Below are 19,841 nucleotides of genomic sequence, written 5' to 3'. Positions count from 1 at the left end.
ATTTGTTCCTTAACCTCCTCTGGACTTTATTCAAGCCTCACCTTCTCAATGAAGCTTTCTCTTTCTTCATCGACCTCTACTCCTGTATTCACTGAGCTCCTTTCCTAACTTATTTTTCTCCACAGTATTTGTTATACTATATATTTTTTGTATTTATTTTTATTGTCTAACTTACCCTCTAGAATCCGTGAGGGTAGGATATATTGTTTAAAGCTATGCTCCCAATGTTTGGAACTATGCTTGGAACATAGTAGATTCTCAACAGATATTCGTTGAATAAATACTGAATGAAGTTTAATCAATCACTTAATTATATAGGTGAAGTAACTGGGAATAAGTGGGGTTTTCAGGGTTTCACAGTGAGTTAGGGGCAGAGTATATGTACCCTCAGTAAGATCAGATGCTATCGATCAGAAATGCAGGTGCCACTACCTAGAATCCTGGCCCTTTACTTATATTTGTGTTTCTTCACTGGATTTGTGTTTCTTCTTATATTTGTGTTTCTTCACTGTGTGTACTTCACTGGTCCACATTTTCATGTCTCTTCTAAGTCTTATGCTTAAAGAAAGATCTACTCCAGAAATATATTTCACTTCAGTCATCACACCTAGGAGATGACCTCTGACATTCCTTTTTGCTCCAAAGATAAACCTTTGAGATTTTTTTTGTAGACAGGAATTCTAGATCTGCCTGGAAACTAATGACACTTCACCAGGAAAGAAGATTTCTTGGAGGAAGTGATTACATTTGATTATACAATGGAATATTTAATTTATAGCCTAAAGAATTTAAACTAGTTTATGTATTTGACTACCCAAAACATTTTATTGAGCACTAATATATGCCAGGCATTGTTTTAGGTTCTGGAAACAAACACGATTTTCAAGGAGCTAAGAGTCTAGTGTGTATATATGGAGTGGGGGGTGTGGTTAACAAACACACACAGGATGTATGAGTTTCCTATTGCTGCTGTAACAAATGATCACAAGTTTAGTGGCTTAAAATACCACATTTGTTCTCTTATGGTTCTGGGGATCAGAAATCTAAACTGGATCCTATTTGACTAAAATCAAGGTGCCAGGAAGCTGTGTCCCTTTGGAAGCTCTAGAGGAGGACTCATTTTCTTGCCTTTTTCAGCTTTTAGTGGCTGCCTGTATTCCCTGCTTGTGGCTCCCTGTTCCTTCTTCAGAGCACATCACTCCAGTCTCTCCTTCCACCATCTCTGGCCGTCTCTCTCACTCTGAATCCTCCTGGGTCCCTCTTACATGGATCTTTGGGATGATATCCATCCACCCACATAATCCAGGCTAATCTCCCTATCTCAGGATCCTTAACTAAATCACATCTGCAAAGTCCCTGTTGCTATAGAAAGTAAAATTTGTAGGTTCTGGGGATTAAGACATGGATATCTCGGGGGACCATTATTCAGTCTACCATACAGGACAATGTGACAGGTGCCACAGTGGAGGTAAATGCCAGATGCTATGTAAGCACAAATGACAGGCCAGAGAGGATGTTGGAGGAGGAGTGGGACAGCTTTATGGAGTAAGTGCCTTTTGCGCTGAGGCTTACGTGATGGGAATGGACGGTAGGTATCATGTATAAAGAAATGTGCAAGGGAAATGAGGTATAAATGAAGAGGACTTTTGCATGAATTATCTGTTGCTACATAACAAATTACTGCCAAATTTAGAAGCTTACAACAATAAATGAGATCTCATACAGTTGCTGAGAGTCATGAATCTGGGCGAGTCTTGACTGGATGGTCTTGCCTTATGGTCTCTCACGAAGTTGCTCTCAGGCATTGGCTGGGGCCACAATCATCTGAAGGGGCTGGAAAAGCAGTACCTGAGCTCAGTCATGTGACTGTCAGCAGGAAGTTTCAGTTCCTTACCATGTGAGCCTTTCATAAGGTTACTTATACACGTGGGTTCCCTGAGGGCAAGTAATCTGAAAGAGAGACAGAATTCAAGATAGGAGCCTCAGTCACTTATAACCTCATCTCGCAAGTGACACACCACCTCTGCCATTCTATTGGTCACCCAGAGCAACTCTGGGACAGTGTGGGAGAAGACTTAATAAGAGCATGAATACCAGGAGGTGGGGATCATTGGGGACCATCTTGGAGTGTGACTACCACAATACTCTTGGAATTAGAAGAGTTTCCCATTGCTGGACTGTGGGGCAATCATGAGAGATTGGCAGGAATGAGGTTGGCATAGGAAGGGAGAGCCAGAGCATGGAGGGCTAAATGTTTGGTCAAGGAGTTTGGAGATAATCCTTTTATTAATAGGGAGTTATTGTAGGGGTTTCATTAGAGAAGTGACATGACCAAACTGCTTTTTAGAATGACCACTGTATGTGTGGTAAGGGTGTAAGAGGGGAAAGCAGAGGGCAAAGAGATTAGGGAGAAAAAGTGGCTAAGAGGCCATTGCAGTAGTGCAGCAGAGAGAGGACGAGACTTGGTAAAAGGCACTGGTGGTCAAGGAGTGCCAAGGGTGATGGGTTCAGGGTATTTGCAGGAGGTGGAATGGTTAGGGAGGCAGAGGGTGAGAGACGGAGGCCTCAGAGTGAGTCCTGGTTTGCAGGAGGGATAGATAACAATCAACGAATCCAGAACGATGGACATGGTTGACATGAGAGTCATTTTCTAGCTGCCATCTTTATAATAGCATCATCTTTAGATCTACCATTTTTGAATGCCTGCTGTATACCGTACTCTGTGCTATGAACCGTGCATTCATTTACTTCATTTTGTCTTCACACTAACCCAGTGAGATTTGTCATGTTGTTATTTCCTTTGTATAGATGAGGAAACTGAAGTAGGTACAACTAGTATCCTATTTTACAGGGGAGGACACGGGCTTAGTGTAAACAACAGTGCTCAAAGTTATATAGCAAGTACATGACAGACACACGTCTCAAATCCAGATCTTTTGACTGCAGACCCCATGCCCTTAATTGGAGAGACATTTTCCAGTAGGGTTGGGGTGAGGTGCAGTGATGATTTATAACCTCACATGTGAGAGACAGCAAATAAATAAAGCCGGAACAAGGTCGGGAATCCACATACGCGGTGGTGTGGAGAAAGGATCAAGTGCCCTCTTCCTGTTAAATATGTAGAGACTTCAGCATATTGGCAATGCTTGCTAGCTTTTCCCTGGGACTCTCTGCCAGTTTTTTGTTATTTCTGAAAAAATGTGCAGAATTGTTTTCATTCACTTAAAAAGACCCGAATTGCTTATTTTCTTGTTATGGGAAAGTCTAGTGTCTTGTGTTCGCCAGATGGCCTTTCAAGCCTAAGACTGATGCAAAGGTAGCTTTACCACAGCACATTTTTCATTAGAAAAGAGAAAGTGGAGTGGGTGGATGAAGGATGTCAGACAGATCATGTCTTTTTCTTAGAGAGGGTTCCCATAACAGCAGATAAATTGGTCTGAAAATAGCTAGCAGCCATTTCTTTATGTAAAACTCAGGTTAAAAAAACAGGTTCCCCTATCTAAGGTTATACTGTGGAATTTAAGAGGGGATAAAGGGAATGGCAGTCAAGCCCTGCTTTGTAAATGGCTCCTAGACTCTTGGTGTCCTAGAGAAGATGGACCTCTGGACGTCAGGCTTCCTGCACATCAGAGTGTGAGAGCACAGGGTCCCACTGACAGGCGAGGAAAACTTCACAGCTTCTCTGCAGTTGTCTGGAATTTCCCAGAGAAAGCAAAAGACAAGGCTAAATATAGTCTTTCACCTTGAAATGCCATAAAGGTAATAAAAACAGGGTTATGATAGGTTGGTTTGCAACGCTCCCACTTCACATTTTATGTGAGTTTCCAAGCAACAGAGCTTCACTGAAACCAGAGGAGTAGGCAAGTGAGTGATGAGCCCAGAACATTCAGCCATGGAGGTGCCCAGTTAGCTCTGGACATCAGAGAGCTGCCTGTCCCATCTCCCTAACCTAACCCCCTCCCCACCATTCTGCGTCTCCCCTGCTCTACCCTCAGAACCTGCAGAACCCAGCACAAAGTAGCTGTTGAATCAGTACTCTCGTCCTTGCCTCCTTGTTACCTGACCATACACCGTATGTTTCCACCCTGATTTAGCTAGGAACCATCCAATGTTAGAAGGAAAATAGGTTCCATCTTAATTTTCTTCAGCATTTGTTAGGGAGGTATATAAAGCAGCTTATTATTTTGGGGAGTCCTAAGTCATCATCATTCAACTTTTGGGACACAGCTCTCCCTGTGCCTATAGCTCGTAGGTCTTGACAAAATTTCTGGTTCTAGTTTTGGGTTTCAAGACATTTGCATTTAATTAAAATTAATTTAATGAAAGCTCATCAACTGAATTTTCTTAACTAATCTCAACACGTAATGCTTTCTACTTATAACTTTTATTTTTCTATTGAAAGAAATGTCTCTTAAATAAGAGAAAATTGTGAAACTTTTCCAGTCTGGGTTAACAATTAATACAGCGCTTAGGTGCCTATCAGTGTACTTGTTTGTCCTAACATCATAAAAACCACAAGTTCCCACAAATGGGCTAAGGACAGAAAAAACCATGTAAAGACTGCCTGACAGGGAAGTAATCCACATTTCCAGGAGGCCCACTGTAATAAAGTCAAATGCTGAATAGATGAAGATTTATGGCTAAGTCAGTCATGGGAAATCAATTCAGGGCCAGAAGGAAGTCAGTCCATGGACACACTTAGCCTGTTTGAAACTGTCTTACCTGCCATAGTCACAGGAATCTTTGAGTGCTGGAAGGTCAGCGTCTCCTGGATGTTAACATTAGGACATTAGCAAATGTTGGCTGAGTAAGATTTTAATAACAAGTGTCTGCACAACTTGTCCAAGTTTTCTCTAATTGTCTTTATAATCCTACTATTATGAATTTTTCCAGTTGAAGAAATCATCTGATGACATTACTGAAATGAACATTGTCTGGCAGGTTTTCAGAGAATGAGATAAAATTCCAAAATTGTATGTCAGGGTAGAATTTGATGTGTTTGGTGTTCTCCTCCCTTCTCAGGGACACATCTAGCCATCTCTAGGGAGAGTTGGCACCAGGAGCCACATGGGACAGGAATACTCAGGCTGGTGCTCTATACTTCTGAGGTCCTGATGGAACCAGACCGACAAGTCCCAGCACCTTACTCTGACCCCATGATAACTCTTAGCTTCTCTCCCCGGTTTGTCATCTTGTTAGTTCTTCCAGTTTAGACACTCTATTCCAACTGATGGGCTTTCTTCTTCTTTCTTCTTCCATATCCTCTGTGTTTCATCCCCTCTTCTTTGGTCCGGTGCCTGTTTCAAGCCCTGGTCTTGGTAACTGTCCTCTCCTGCTCAGTCCAGGATCACTTCCTGCCACAGGGCTGCGCCGTATCCAGGAGACCTCAGCCAGCTCCTGAGTTTCTTTCAAGACTTTACTTTCTTAGAGTAATTTTAGGTTCACAGAAAAATTTAGAGAAAGGTACAGAGATTTTCTATATTCTTTCCTGTCCCCTCCCATGCATAGCCTCTCCCATTATCAACATCCCCATCATTATCAACATCCCCATCAGAGTTCTATATTTGTTACAATCAATGAAATGCATTGACACGTCAAAATCATTCGAAGTCTATAGTTCACACTAGGGCTCACTTTTTTTTGACCATTTGACACACGATATTAAATTACTTTCAGGTGTACAATGTAGTGATTCAACTTCTCTGTATGTTATGCTATGCTCGTCACAAGCGTAGCTACCATCTGTTACCATACGACCCTATTACAATACCATTGTCTATATTCCCTAGGCTGTACCTTTCATCCCCATGATTTATTCATTCCATAACTGGAAGCAAGCCTGTATCTCCTGCTCCTCTTCACCCATTTGTCCATCCTTCCACCCTCATCCCCTCTGGTGATCATCCATTAGGGTTCACTCTTGGCATTGTACATTCTGTGGGTTTGAATGAATGCATAATGACATGTATCATCAGAGTGTTTTCATTGCCCTAAAAATCCTCTGTGATCCACCTATTCATCCCTTTCTCCACACTAACCCCTGGAAATAACCATATCCATAGTTTTGCTATTCCTGAATGTCATATATTTGGAATCGTATAGTATGTAGCCTTTCAGATTGGCTCCTTTCACTTAAGTAGTAGGCATTTAAGCTTCCTCTGTGTCTTTTTATGGCTTGATAACTCATTTTCTCTTAGCGCTGGATAATACTCCATTGTCTGAGTGGACCTCAGTTTATTTATCCATTCCCTCTCAGAAGGACATCTTGGTTGCGTCTAAGTTTTTACAATTCTGAGAATAGCTGTCATAAACATTCTCTGCAGGTTTTTGTGTGGACATAAGTTTTCAATTCTTTTGGGCAAATGTCAAGGAGCACAATTTGCTGGATCATGTGGTAAGAATATGTTTAGCTTTGTAGGAAACTGCCAAACTGTGTTCCAAAGTGACTATACATTTTGCATTCTCACAAGCAGTCTATGACAGTTCCTGTTGCTCCACACCCCACCAACATTTAGTGTTGTCAGTGTTGTGGATTTTGGCCATTCTAGAAAGGTGTGTAGTAGTAACTCATTGTGCTTTTAATGTGCATTCCCCTGATGACAGATGATGTGGAGCAACTTTCCATATGCTTTCTTAAAAAATACAGAGCATTTGTTGTATCTTTAAAATATCACAAGATATTTTATCAAGAATCATCTTGATAAAATATGAAGAACATCTATCATTTTGTTTCTGTTCCTGAACAACTTAGAAGTTATTCATCAGCCTGAGGAGCTATTCCTTTTTCAGAGACATAGATCCATCCCCAAATTTTCTGATATCCTTGTTTTCAACTGTTGTGGCTTGCTGAATCAAAGCAGCTGGATTTGATATAAGTTCAATGTTGTTTCCTTCCAGAATTAACTCATCTTTCTGGGCACGAGACACTAAACAAAAGTAATGCCTGGCCTCATCCAAACCCTGCAGATGTATTTTTCACCCGAGAAATTTTGGACTTCAATAAGAGACCTGTTCTCCTGAATAATGACGTTGATGGGGAAGTGAGTATACATAGACCTCATCTTGTAATGAAAGCCCAGTGTAACAGCCTTGATCACGTTCTGTACGTGACTATAGAAAGTGTGAACAGTAGCCAATTCCTTTCTATTTCCCCACCATTTGTCAACCCAGAGCCCCTTCTTTTTCTTTCCAAGAAGACTGAGTTTTATATTGATGTGCTTGAAGTCCTTTTGCAGGGTTCTTCTGGGGCTCTTCACAATAACTGTGCATCCTTTCAGAGTGATGTCGACATTTTCTGGAATGTCAGTCATCTGATTGCTGAGAGTGGTCTTCATTCTCACAGCTGATGTGGCAAAGAGCTCATATGCTTTTTTGTCATCTCCAGGTCTTCTTTGGTGAGGTGTCTGTTAAGGTGTTTGGCCCATTTTTAACTAGGTTGTTCATTTTCATATTGTCAGGTTTTAAGAGGTCTTTGTGTATTTTGGGTAACAGTGCTTTATCAGATGTGTCTGTTACAAGGTATGCTCCCAGTCTCTGGGTTGTCTTCTCATTTTCTTAACATTGTCTTTCACAGAGCAGAAGTTTTGGGGCACCTGGCTGGCTCAGTCAGTGGATCATGCAACTCTTAATCTTGGGGTAGTGACTTTGAGCCCCACATTGGGTGTAGAGATTACTTTAAAAAATAAAGATAAAAAAAGCAAAATAGTCACCCTTCTTGAAAATTTTCACAGAGCAGTAGTTGTTTGTTTGTTTGTTTGTGGTGGGGGGGGAGAGAGAGAGGGAGGAGGGGCAGAGGGAGAGGGAGAGAGAGAATCTTAAGCAAGCTACATGCCCAGTGTAGAGCCCAACATGGGGCTTGATGCGGGGCTTGATCTCACAACCCTGAGATCGTGACCTGAGCCAAGATTAAGAGTCTGATGCTTACCAACTGAGCCACCCAGGAGCCCCGAGAAGTTTTTAATTTTAACAAAGTACATTTTACCAATTATTTCTTTCATGGATTGTGCCTTTGGTTTGTAGTTAAGTCATTTCCATGTCCAAGGTCATCTAGGATCTCTCCAATTTGATCTTCCAGGAGTTTTATAGTTTTGTGCTTTATATTTAGGTCTGTGATCCATTTTAAGTTAATTTTTGTGAGGGTGCCTGGGTGGCTCAGTTGGTTAAGCAACTACCTTCGGCTCAGGTCATGATCCTGGAGTCCCAGGGTCGAGTCCTGCATCGGGCTCCCTGCTCAGCAGGGAGTCTGCTTCTCCCTTTGACCCTCACCCTCTCATGCTCTCTCTCTCTCTCATTTTCTTTCTCAAATAAATAAAATCTTTTAAAAAAAAGTTAATTTTTGTGAAGGTGTAAGGTCTATGTCTAGATTAATTCCTGGGTAGTGAACAAACTGTTATCTGGCAAGATCAATTAAGAATAAGAAAAATAGAAATTTTTATTTTATCTTCACTATTTCTTCTCTGATGCTCTTCCTTTCTTTATGTAGATCCAAACTTCTGATCTGTATTATTCTCCTCTCTAAAGAACTTCTTTTAACATTTCTTGTAAGGCAGGTCTACTGGCAACATATTCCTTCTTGTTTGAGGGAATTTTTATTTCTCCCTCGGTTTTAAATGTTAATTTTGTAGGGTTCAGAATTCTAGGATGTTTGGTCTACGTGGATGGACTAGGATGATTTCTGAGAAAAAGCCATATATAATTCTTATCTTTGTTCCTCTATAGGTAAGATTGCCCCCCACCCCTTCTGGCTTTTTTCAGGACTTCTTCTTCACTTTTGATTTTCTGTCATTTGAAAATGATATGCCTCCATGTAGGTTGTTGGTGTTTGTTTGTTTGTTGCATGTATCCTGCTTGGGGTTTCTGAGTTTCCTGGGTATATGGTTTGGTATCTGACATGAACTTGGGAAATTCTCATTAATTATTGTTTCAAATATTTCTTCTGTTCCTTTCTCAATTCTTCTCTTTCTGGCATTCTCATTACACGTATATTACATCTTTTGCAGTTATCCTCAAGCTCAGAGATTCTTTCCTCAGCTGTTCCCAGTCTACTAATGAGAGCCCATCAGAGGTATTCTTCATTTCTTTTATAGTGTGTTTTTTTTAATCTCTAGCTTCTCTTTTTGGTTCTTTCTTAGGATTTCCATCTCTCTGCTTACATTGCCCATCCATTCTTTCATGCTGTCTGCTTATCCCTTAGAACCAATCCTAGTTGTTTTAAAGTCCCAGTCTGATAATTTCAACGTCCCTGCCACGTCTGGTTTGGCGATTTGCTCTGTCTCTTCCAAAAAAAATTGTTTTTTTGCTTTTTAGTATGCCTTGTAATTTTTTCTTGATAACTGGACATGATGTGCCCAAGTAAAAGGAACTTCTATAAATAGGTCTTTAGTAATGTGGTGTGAGGTGGGGAGAGAGGGAGAGTTCCACAGTCCTATGATTAGGTCTCCATCTCTTAGTGAGTGGATGCCTCTGGACTTTGAACTTCACAAGTATTTCTCAGGGTTTGTTTCCCCGCACCCCCCCTCCCACTTTAGGTGAGACAGGATGGGCTATTTAGAGTTGGGCATTTCTCTTCTCCCAGTTAGGCTCTTATAATACCTCAAAGGTTAGCTTCTGGTTAATTCGTTTCCCCTGTGGGCAGGCCTTGTTGAGAATGGAGAGCTCTGGCGTATTTCAAAATGATTCCTTTTCCCCTCTCCCTGCTGGAAGCCCATGGGGATTTTTCTTGGCTATTTACTGTGAGAACCTGGTCAGGTTCTTGGGGATAAAACTCACAAAAGTTTGGGGCCATGTCTAAAACTACGTTCTCCTGTAGTTTTTAACTCTCAGACCTGCCCACATTGAGCCTTTTATAATTCATTAATTGCAAGTCTGGTTTTCTTACCCTGGTGCTGGTTCCCATAGTGGTTTCTGCTCAAGAGTCTGCTCAGGTAAGCTGTGACTTCCTGTATTTGCCTGTCTATCCAATATTAGGGGTAGTGGTTTGCCTTGTCCTCCCCTCTCTTATATGTTCAAGAAGCATTGTTTATTTTTCAGTGTGTTCAGCTTTTTACTTGTTGTGGGGACAGAATTGTGATTTCCAAGCTCCTTACATACAAAACTGGAGACTTTGATCCTGGGTTTCTTGCCCTGGCTGGAGGAATTTATGAAATCTCCAGGCTACCTGGGTCCCAGGTGAGAAGAGCATGTGGTATGAGTGGCCTTCCACTTGACCAGCCAGGCTCAGGAAAAACACTTACATGCAGGAGAATGTTCCCTGCTCAGAAAATATGATGGGGCTCTGCCTGAGATGACTTTCTGTCTCTATGAATTTACTACTCCAGGTACCTCAGATAGGTGGAATCATATTTGTTGTTTTGTGACTGGTGTATTTCACTTAGCATAATGTCTTTAAGGTTTATCCATGTTGTATCATGTGTCAGAATTTCCTTTTTAAGGCTGAACACTCTTCCATGTATGCATATACCACATTTTGTTTATCCATTTATCCCTCATTGGACTTTTGGGTTGCTTCCATCTTTTGGCTATTATGAATAATGCTCTATGAACAGGCGAGTACACATATCTGATCGAGTTCTTGCTTTTAGTTATATTGGGTATATACCCAGAATTAGAATTGCTGGATTGTGTGGTAATTCTATTTTCAATATTTGTGAGGAGTTGCTGTGCTGTTTTCCTCAGTGGCTACCCCATTTTACATTCCCTCTAGTGGTACACAGGAGTTCCAATTTTTCCACATCCTAACCAACTCTTGTCATTTCCTTTTCTCCTCCTCCTCCTTCTTCTATAGTTAGCTATCCTAATGAGTATGAAGTGGTATCTCATTGTGGTTTTGATTTTTATTTCCCTATGATTCATGATGTGCATCTTTTCATGTGCTTGTTGGCCACTTGTGTATCTTCTTTGGAGCGATGTCTGTTCAAGTCTTTGCCCATTTTCTAATCATGTTGTTTGCTTTTGAGTTGGGTCAGATCTGATTTTTTTAAATTGTCAAACAAATTTTAAATATTGGTTACCAAGTAACCATTTAAAAAACATGGGGAAAAAAAAAACCCCAACAACTGTGGAGGTCAAACAAATCCTATCAGCCCACGGCACTGGCCCTAGTGCTGTCCGCTCACTGCCTCAGCCCTCGATGGGTATGGATAGCTCCACTGGGGATTGTCCAGAAAACAAAACCTGGTAGGAAGGACCAAAGGAAGGGCATTCCCTGTTTAACAAATGCGGTGGTTTCCAAAATCTGGTTTTGTTTCCTTCTGTTTCCGAAGCCTTACCTGCGCTCACCACAGCAATGAAAGCAAATTACATATTTGGCTTTATTTAAGGGAGGGCCTCACCTGGTGAGGAGTCAGGGAAAACTTCCCATCAACCAGATGTGGAGCATTAAAGACCTTTGTTCCATTGTACAGAATATTCCATTCTAAAACATCTGTTAACTTGCTATTTGCAGGAGGAGAAAATAGCACATTGATCTGGAAGTATGTATGTATATATATATATATTTTTTTTTTTTGAAAGTATATTAACTAGATAACTCAAGGAGATGGCAATTGACCTCCACGCTGCTGTCTTCCAGTACTGCTGGGAAAGGTACTTCGAGTGGGCTCAGCGGAAGCGACCTGCCGTGGAAGGTCCCGCGATTGATTCTGCCCCTGCTACTGTCTTGTTGTGACCTTCCGTTCTGAGCTCTATTTCTTCCCCTATAAGATGGGCTTAATAATACCTTACTGGAGGAGCTTTTGGAAGGAGTAAAAGATTTTTTCTTTTGAAAAGTAGAGGTGCTTTTATTTTATTTATTTTATTTTCTTTTAAGATTTTATTTATTTATTTGACAGAGAGAGACACAGCGAGAGAGGGAAACACAAGCAGGGGGGTTGGGAGAGGGAGAAGGAGGCGGGAACACAAGCAGGGGGGTTGGGAGAGGGAGAAGGAGGCTTCCCGCCGAGCAGGGAGCCCGATGCGGGGCTCAATCCCAGGACCCTGGGATCATGACCTGAGCCGAAGGCAGATGCTTAACAACTGAGCCACCCAGGCGCCCCTAGAGGTGCTTTTAAAATGTAATGTTCTATGTAGCCCTAACCTTTGAATCTCATTTTTTCCAGTGGTCCTGGGAACAAGCGTGGGAGGGGTGACACTTGCGATGGTGTTAGGTTTGAGCCTGTTACAAGCAAAGCTCCAAGCCACCTGGACTTTGCCTTTTGAAGGCCAACGAAGTTTTTTTTCCCGGCTCTAATTATTATTGTCCTTGATGTTTTCCACTTGGCAACTTGCATGTCTCCTCCTGGCTTCCTCGGAAGCCACCGCCATCCTCCTCTGACACATCCCTGGCAAAGGCACTGCTATGGTTAGCCAGGGGGTCCGTGTCCTTTGCAACTCACACAAAGACAAGCTCAGGACTTGCTCCTGAGATTCTCGTCCACACCCGCTCAGGGCACAGAGGCAGCTCCCTGCAAGTGAGCTCCAGGCCAAAGTCTCTGAGACTCAAGCAAAGTAAAGGCGCTCTAAAGGAAGAAAGCATTCTCACAGACCCTGAGAATACATTTGAGGACCTCCAGAAATCCTTGGCTCCTGGTGTAGCAAACAGTGTTCTAGGAACCCAATGATGGAAAATAGGAGAGCACATAACAGACAAAAGCATGGCCTTTCCATACCCCAGGCCCTCTCCTTGCTAGCTGGGTCACCTTGGGCAAGTTTCCCAGCAGCTTGAGTTTTAACATCCTCTTCTGTAATACTAGGGTAGTGATATGATGAAAGAGCTAAATGAGACCATCTTATCAACATGATGAAAGGGCTGAATGAGACCTCAAACTTAAAGTGCCTGGTGTTTGGGGGGATCATAATAAAAGTTAATCCCTTAACAGTTTGGAGGTGGAGAACCTACCAGTGCCAGGGCCATGAAGCATTTGCCAGGTACCAGCAAGAAGTGCAGCCTGCACATTTTTCATTTTCAAGTCGCTGGGCTCCAGGAGGGATCTAAGCTCTGGGCATCCTCGTGCCATCCAGTGAGTTTCCTGTTCTTAATGGGTGGTTTCCTGAGATGTGGGAGGTTGCATTACCTAAAGTCAGTGTCGTATAAGCCCACCCTCTGTCTTTCTTTCCTACTTCTCCTGAGAGACTTAGGAGCCCTTGTACAAATATAGCTCCTGGGCTCCTGGGGTTCTGCCTGATAGCCAAGTTGTCCCAGCATGGGTAGGAAGATTGGGCTCCTCACTGTGCCTTTCTACACAAATGGCCACAGCTATCATTATTCAGGACTGCGCCTGCAGAGAAAATTGTATAACTGTACAGATTAGGGCCATGACAAATTCATGGTTTTCAAAATCGGTTAACCCTTAATGATCCTTTTGTCAAGGGTCTGCTCCTTTTCCTATTTTCCTCAGCTACTCTGCCAAGCATTAGCCCCTTTCCACAAACCTCCTAACCTACCTCTGCCCCACCTTCTCTGCATATGCACTGGCTTCCAATTTTCTGAGAAAACCAGTTTTCTAGGCATCACCTTTCCCATTCTCACATCTCTGCATCTTCAAAGTTGTCCACTCTGGCACCTTGCCTCCTCAGAATCAATCCACAGGCTCTTGGCAGAGCCACTGGGATGTGGTCTATTTATTTTACTGAGACTCTAGGCCTCATAGGCCAAATAATGATGGAGATGGCAGGCACCATCTTTGCTACCACGTGGGCACAGGCTGCTTGAGAGAAATGAAACAAAGTGGTGGGGGCGGGGAGTGGAGAGAATCCTATAATATTTTGATCTCTCTTTAGAGGCAGTCATGCCTGGTTTTTTTTTTTTCAGTTGCATGAGTTAACTCTCTTTTTCTCTTAAGCTGGTTGGCTTCTGTCACTCACAACTAAAGGGGACTGAAAGAAAGTACACTCTTATAGACTATAAATCTCAGCAGGGAGAGACTAAGTCTATGTCTATGTTGTTTATTTCCGACACATAGGGCAGTGCCTGGCACATAGTAAGTTCTCAATAAATATTTATTGACTAACCCTACCTGTGCCTAGTATTGATGGTCCCATTTCTTCACCTCAGCTCCATCTTTGTTCCTTTCTCATTTTCTCTCCTGTGTTTTAAGCCTCTCCCTTCCTCCGATGGTATATATATATATTCAAGTCCCCTTAATCCTAAAAATAAAACCAAGCACATAACAACAAAATAAAAATCTTCCTTTATTATGGCATTTCTTTCTAGCACCCTGACCTACTTTCCCATCTCATCTGAGCTTTGCAAAAGCATAATCTTAACTCACTGCAACCTGGCTTCCATTCCAACTATTTCAGTGCTGTTATACTCATTCCTGACATCTCCGACATGAATGCACATAGCACTCTCTGTCAGCCACTCTTCTTACAATCCACACAGTAGATGCCCCTCCTTCCTAGAAGGCAGGATGTCCCTCGGAATCTTCTAGACGCCACTTTCTCAATCTCAGCTCATGGCTCTTCCTTTTGCCTGAAAGCTCTGCTTCAATCCTAGCCTTCTGTTAACAGAATTTGGAATTCTTTTCCCACATTGGAACTACAGCAGCACAACACTCTCCTTGGCCTTGGTAATTTACCCCCGGTGGCAAAGTAGATCAGGCCTCTGTCATCCGGTGTGTCCAGGGCCCACACTGATGTCACATTTTGACCTTCAGAGTTATACCAAGTGGAGGATGGCCGTTGTGGCTGTGAGGCTGATGCTCTTAGCTCAATAATTTTCAGAGGCCTGTCTCCTAGGTCCACACTTTAGGTATTGAACTGGAATTTCCTCTGCAGCCTCCAGGATTAGGTGAGAGAGAGATTTCATTTTCTGGAGGATAGTGTACTATTACCTAAGGCCATTTCAGGTATGAGACTATGAAAGGAGGTAGCTTGTCACACTGTTTCAGGGGCCCTCTGGGAATTAATCCTGGCTGGTTCTGATGACCTGACAAGTAGTGGAGGATTCTAGGCATCTAAGTAGAAAATTACAACTTCACCCATATAACAAGTGAACGTGCATAAATAACCTGAATTGTTTAATTTATAGAGGCTTAAGAGATAAATGATCTCTGCTCTTCCTGCTAGCTGTAGAAAACAACAGAGTCCTCCAGTGGCTACATCCATTTCATTTATGCACTCAGCAAATATTTGGCAAGCACCTACCGCCTGCAAGTAGTTTATTATCCACCTAGGGACAAAAATCGTGCAGTTAAATAGCTTTAATAAAATGTGGCATTAAATTTCAAATGGGTTTTCTTCTGTTAAAAGGCTACAAGGAGCCTTAAGAGTAAGAGCTAAGTCAACAAACACGAAGGACTCATTTAATCTGGTACAACGCCAGTTCATCTCATTCAGTGACGGCTGAACATGGCTCCGTATCAGGCGAGAGCAGTGGCCTGGGGTCGATGTTGGGAACTGATATTTCTAACAGTGTTCCAGAGTGAATCTGATGTGCCCCTAGGTTTGGACATCATTGGTACATTTCACCCTTTGCCTCAGAAATGGACTTGCCTCCGTAGTGTCATTCGATGGCATCTTCTTGAAAATGGGTCCTCTCTTGATTATCTAACTATACTGTCTGGTTCTTGCCTTTTCTTTCCTCAGTCTCTTTCCCTGGCTATTAATTTTCTATCAGCCGTGTGTTGGTTTTCTATGGCTGTCAGAACCTCAAACTTAGTGTTTGAAATAACACAGAGTTATTATTTTGCAGTTTTGTAGGTCAGAAGTCCAACACAGGTGTCACTGGGTTAAAATCAAGGTGTCAGCGGGGCTGTGTTTCCTTCTGGAGGCTCTAGTGGGGGAATCTATTTCCTTGCCTTTCCCAGTTTCTGGAAGCTCATGGCCCCCATCCATCTTCAAACCAGCAACATGGGGCTGAGTCCTCCTCATGCTGCATCACTCTGACTTCCTCTTTTGTCATCCCCTTCCACTTTTGAAGACTTTGTGATTAGATTGGGCCCACTGGGGTAATCCACACTACTCTGAGCAACTTTGATTCCATCTGCTGCCCCCTTTGCCATGTATTCTAACCTCTGAAGAGGTTCCGGGGATTTGGATGTGGATGTCTTTGGGTGGGGGGCGGGGGGCATCACTCTGCTGCTGCCAGCCCCTTGCTGTGGTTGTTCTATAGCCCTTTCTTTGCAAACCAGGCCTTCAGAGCCAAACAGGTGGTGTGAGTGAGTGAAGCTGGACAAGGGTGTAAAGGGGTACTGGCTGATCAACTGGCCAGTTGTTACTATGTGAGAATGGGCACCCATTGTTGCCAGATCTTTCTGCTTTTTCAGAAAAGTCAGAACTTTCGATTTTGTTTCTTTCTTATATTCCCCAGCTTTTAAATATTGGCACTAAATTTTAATATTTAAAAGCATTATGGGAGCCAAACCAAACACTTCTATTGCTATATTTGACCTTGAGCTGTCCATTTATAACCTCTGCTCCATATATTCCCCCTGGAAATGACCTCATTATGCCTGAGGATTCAACTACCCCCTGTACCGTGCATGCTGACTCCCAAACCTCTATGTTTATTTACACTTCTCGGATGTGCCGAGAACAGCCTCGCCAACTACATTTTCAACAGCCACATTGACTCATGCTCCCCCTGCACAAATCTGCTTCTTGAGCCTGAGACCTGAGAGCCCCTCACTCTCTAGCCCAGTGGTCACCAAGTCCTATAGTCTGTCCCCTCCTTTGCTCTTGCGTCCATGATTGCCTCCTTACTGGATTATTATAACGCTTTTTTTGCTCATCTCTCAGGATCCATTCTTCCCGATTCCAGTCTACGCTCTAAAATGCAACTTAGACCACATCATCTTTCGCTTCTACTGAATATTCTTCAGTGGATTCCAATAACTTCACAGGGTGAAGTCCAAGGTCCATAATACAGCATTCCATGCCTCTCACGTATCTCTCCAACCTCATTTCTTATCACTTTTCCATTGCTATCTGGTATTTCCCTATTACAGAACATTAATGGCAGTTCCCTGTATCTGGGCTGTGGCTCAACACTCACTGGTCCCTCTGACTGGGATGCCCTTCCCCATGGAAACACCTGGAGACCTGCTCCTCCTTACCCTGAAGGTCAGGGCTGACTTAAGCTGTGAAATGTTCCCCAACTCCTTCCCCTGAGCCTTTCTGCAGCCCCTCCTCCCAGCAGTCGTTGTGCTCTGCTTATGCATTCTTTGTTGCATCTCTCATGTGGCTTTAATTATTTGTTCACGTATATGTCTCCTATCTTTGTGTCTTATCATCTTTGTGTCAGGAGTACTTAGCAGAGGGCCCTCACAACAGACACGCCTAATAATATTTCTGAATGAACAAATGAATGAATGAAGGAGCCATGCTACACAGATGGCAGCTGTCCTATTTATGATCAAAATTACCCCAAGGAGTTGTAATTCTTTGATGAGCTTCTCATTCCTCTCTTCAAATAAGTTTCTATCTTCCGCCAGCTGCAGAAGCTCTCTGAATGATTTAAAATGCAGAATTCAAAATTGGCTGCCAAGAGATGCCACTTCATTTCCTTTCTAAAATAACGTGACTTTCCCCATGACCCAGACAAAAGAGCAACCCTTAGATAATGTTTCATTAAAAAAAGGATTTTTCAGGGAAAAAGAGGTGAACTTGAGTGGATTTTAGCTTTCTCCCTTTCCTTGGTGATGCCTAGATATTTCTTTCCAGGTGTGAATACTCTTCCCTGTGTAGATGCTACAGGGGAAGGCCACTCCAGGTCCTGCTTTTAATCCCATGGTGACGCCATCTCAGGAAGTGCCAGGAACCTGTGAACCTTATAGGTTCCTGCAACTTAGTCATAGAACGGGGCAAGGACCACAATTTACAAGGCACTTCTCTCAGACAGAGAGCAGATTAGTCATCTTTCTAAAAATGGAACGAACAGGCACAAAGGGGCACTTGTCTTCACAGGGAGCTTGGCCAGCAGAGCCCCCAGCAAAGCCTGTAGACTGACTGGAAGACCTGGGGGGAAGATCAGCTCAAGGGCAGTCCCATGGTCACTCCCAATCTGCCTGACTGTATGAGGGCAGACCCAGGGGCAAAAAAGAAACCCAGTTCCTGGACCCACATAGTTACCAGTCATCACTTGTTTTTTTTTTTTAAGATGGATTTTGTTTATTTATTTGAGAGAGGGAGGGGGGCGCAGGGGGAGGGAGAGGGAGAGAATCTCAAGCAGACCCTGCACTGAGCACAGAGCCCACTGTGGAGCTCTATAGCACGACCTGAGCTGAAACCAAGAGTCAGACGCTCAACCTGCTGAGCCACCCAGGCGCCCCCAAACATCATTTTTTTTTGATGCCTGAGGTTTTCTCTTCTCCTGTGTCTCTGAGTATATTATCCCCCCCACCCCCCGCCCAGCTTGAGGGAAAGAGAGAGGGGGAAAGGAATTGACATTCCCTGTATATTCACTGTATACCTATTGTGAGCCAGGAAATGTGTTAGATGTTTTAATGTTTGTCTTTTTTTAACTTGTTTCAATTTTATTTGCCTTCTTAAATCTCCATTGTACGAGTGAGGAGACTGAGCATCGGGGAGGCCAAGCGCCTTGCTCATTTCTGAACCACCAGTGAACGGTGGGGCCGAGATATAATTCAGTAGATGTTATTTTAAAGCCCACGCTTGTTCTCCTGATGACGTGGCTGATACAGGAGAAGAGCTGTACAATCTAGTTTTTGTGACTGTGCGCCAGAACGGACAGCTCCCGTGAGCCTATTCAAGCTCTAATCTTGCTGGCTAGCGTGTCCAGAGTATTCTCAGGCCAACATTCGGGCAACAACTCAACACCCATTAGGTGAAGGGCAGGGCCTGCCAGGTTGACCCCAAGGGGCATAAGGACCAGCCCCTGCCTGCCCGGGCTCGGAGACTTCTCTGCTGAGCTCTAACACTGGAGCGCATGAGAGCCCAGGACCTGCGGCAAATAAGCATTCGGCAGTTCTGGACATTTCTGCCATGACACGTGCTCTGCTGATGTTCTCATGGGAGACACGCTCCCCTGGGGGCTTGTGGGGCCAGAGCTGCCCTAGCGTCTCCTTTGCTCACTCAAGAGCATGCGTTAGACTGCAGGTAATTGAGGGCCTGCCGTTACAGGGACTCCTTGAACCAAGGAGGCTTTTTGGTATTTTCATCGTTAGTAGGGGCGTGCCAGGGGCGGCTTCCCGACCGATGGCGGTACGCCCATAGGGCCGGAGCTACTGTGTCTGACCATCACTGCAGAGGGCAGCCACACGTCTAATGTGGACAGAATATGCTGTGACCTGAGATGGGGGGGCTCGGTGGGGCTGGAGCAGGTGGGGGTGTCTTGCCTGGAGGAGCAGGTGACATAGATTCAGGCGCTTAACAGATGAATCAAATAGAAAAATGCAGGGCACACCCAAGGTCCAGCATGAGGCAGGACCCCCTTTGCCCAGTGCAGTGAGGACATGCAGTGAACTGCAGCCCCCACCCCCTCCTGCAGACACATTATCTTAGGTAGGGGATCAGGGGGAGGGGAAGCTCTCAGGAGAGACTGAATATTTTCTGAAGGAGTTGCCCGATGTATTCGTCTGGAGTGTGCTTTTATTTTATTTTATTTTATTTTAATTAATTTATTTTTTTAAAGATTTTATTTATCTGACGAGAGAGACACAGCGAGAAAGGGAACACAAGCAGGGGGAGTGGGAGAGGGAGAAGCAGGCTTCCCGCTGAGCAGGGAGCCCGATGCGGGGCTCGATCCTAGGACCCCGGGATCATGACCTCAGCCGAAGGCAGACGCTTAACGACTGAGCCACCAGGCGCCCCTGGAGTGTGCTTTTAGTCAAACAGCATAAAAACTATTTCTTCCCTTGGCCAGAGGGTGTGGGGGGAGGACTGGAATGATAAGGAGCAAAGGA

The 19,841-nt window shown here is 43.6% G+C and overlaps 1 pseudogene; it reads right to left on the bottom strand.

The window, feature by feature from the left end:
- Nucleotides 1-6,754: 6,754 nt before the first annotated feature.
- LOC102734877 (large ribosomal subunit protein uL6 pseudogene) lies at nt 6,755-7,334 on the bottom strand (annotated as a pseudogene).
- Nucleotides 7,335-19,841: the final 12,507 nt, after the last annotated feature.

The sequence above is a fragment of the Leptonychotes weddellii genome, chromosome 4 (genome assembly GCF_054177405.1).
Source record: "Leptonychotes weddellii isolate Sample4059 chromosome 4, ASM5417740v2, whole genome shotgun sequence".
Lineage (NCBI taxonomy): Eukaryota > Metazoa > Chordata > Mammalia > Carnivora > Phocidae > Leptonychotes > Leptonychotes weddellii.
The sequence above is the reverse complement of the archived record's forward strand: the minus strand, read 5'-3'. Positions and strand labels throughout refer to the sequence as shown.